The sequence below is a fragment of the Chiloscyllium plagiosum genome, chromosome 28, assembly GCF_004010195.1.
Source record: "Chiloscyllium plagiosum isolate BGI_BamShark_2017 chromosome 28, ASM401019v2, whole genome shotgun sequence".
Classification (NCBI taxonomy): domain Eukaryota; kingdom Metazoa; phylum Chordata; class Chondrichthyes; order Orectolobiformes; family Hemiscylliidae; genus Chiloscyllium; species Chiloscyllium plagiosum.
The window spans coordinates 43,422,036-43,423,772 of NC_057737.1; positions in this window are offsets into that span (position 1 = coordinate 43,422,036).

The window sequence follows — 1,737 nt, forward strand, 5'->3', positions numbered from 1 at the left end:
TGGAGGATATATCATTGTACAATTGGCACTAACTTTACTTATATTGTTTATTGCATTATATTGATACATACAACTGCATTACTAGTCAAGCATCATTAGTAGGACTCTCAGGCGCTGTTCAAAATACATCTGCAAGGGCTCATGTGGAACTTCCTGTCTAAAACCAAAGACGGTGTGACAGCCCCAGGAGTGAATGTAACTTCACTAGTAACTCTTACAGAACCGTTACCTTATAGATCATCTCGAATTGACCTATTTAGAGATGTTATTACACAGCTCTGGAGCAGATGGAGCAGGGACCCAGTTATCTTGGTCACCAAGAGTTCAGCAGCATGCAGAGGTTAAAGAGCAATCAATTGTAGGCTTGTTCTAAATTGAGCTAAGTTACTTTCACCTCTGCTTCTTTGTCTCGTTTTGAGGAGATACCACGCTGGTTTGGTAATATAAGTTGAAAGGTAGTGGGACATTCTTGGCGGACCAGTTAGTCTACTCTTGTTCTCTATTTCCAAGTGATTAGGTACTGCCTGCTGTGCAGTCTGTCTAGTCATCAGATGTCCATGATCCCGGTTCAGAACATGACCCAATACCCTTGGGGATTGTGGTTTTAACCAATGACCATTTCTGCAATCTTCCAGCTCAGGGAAGAGCTGTGAGTGTCAAGAGGCTTCTGAGATCAAAACCTTGTGTGTTGGTATCTGTCTCTTGCAAGAGGAAGTAGGACGTACATCAATCTCAAGGAAGGTTCAAGGATCTTATCAAAAGAGAATAGATTTTGAATATGAGAGAGATGTATAGGTTTGTTTCAAATGGACCACTTCATTTAAAGGAACTATCGTCTCCAGGAGATTTGCTTTGTTGCTAAGAGATCGGGAGGGTACACTTTCAGGCATTTTCTCAGACATTGGCTTTTCTTTTTCTCTTGGTGTTGTCATGGTTACCAAGCAAGGTGAATTATGTACAGAAATTCCATCTTTCATTTTGTTGGCGTATCTTCTTTCAAATCCAGCTGTTGCCATCTCCTTCCTCATTAACCTTTAGATTGGATCAAACAGCTCGGGATAGTTCCCGAGCAGGAAATGTAGAAGCATGTAGGGGTCATAAAACCCGAAATGGAACTGAGCATGCAAGTGATGGTGGAACAGCAGTGAGAGCGAGAATAATGGTGGGACTGATGGTAGGAATGTGAGTGCATGTAGGGTTCAGAGCAGATTGATGGTAGGAATAGGAATGGAGGTACGTGCGAGTGATGGTGGCAATGGGAATGGAGGTAGGATTGGGAGCGATGGTGGGAATGGGAATGGAGGTAGGATTAGGAGTGATGGTGGGAATGAGAATGGGGTAGGATTAGAAGTGATGATGGGAATGAAGGTAGGATTGGAAGTGATAGTAGGAATGAGAATGAAGTAGGATTAGGGAGTGACGATGGGAATGGGAATTGGGGTAGGATTAGAAGTGATGATGGGAATGGGAATTGAGATAGGATTAGGAGTGATGATGGGAATGGAAGCAAGGTTAGGAGTGATAGTAGGAATGAGAATAAGGTAGGATTAGGAGTGATGATGGGAATGGGAATTGGGGTAGGATTAGAAGTGATGATGGGAATGGGAATTGAGATAGGATTAGGAGTGATGATGGGAATGGAAGCAAGGTTAGGAGTGATAGTAGGAATGAGAATAAGGTAGGATTAGGAGTGATGATGGGAATGGGAATTGGGGTAGGATTAGGAGTGATGATGGG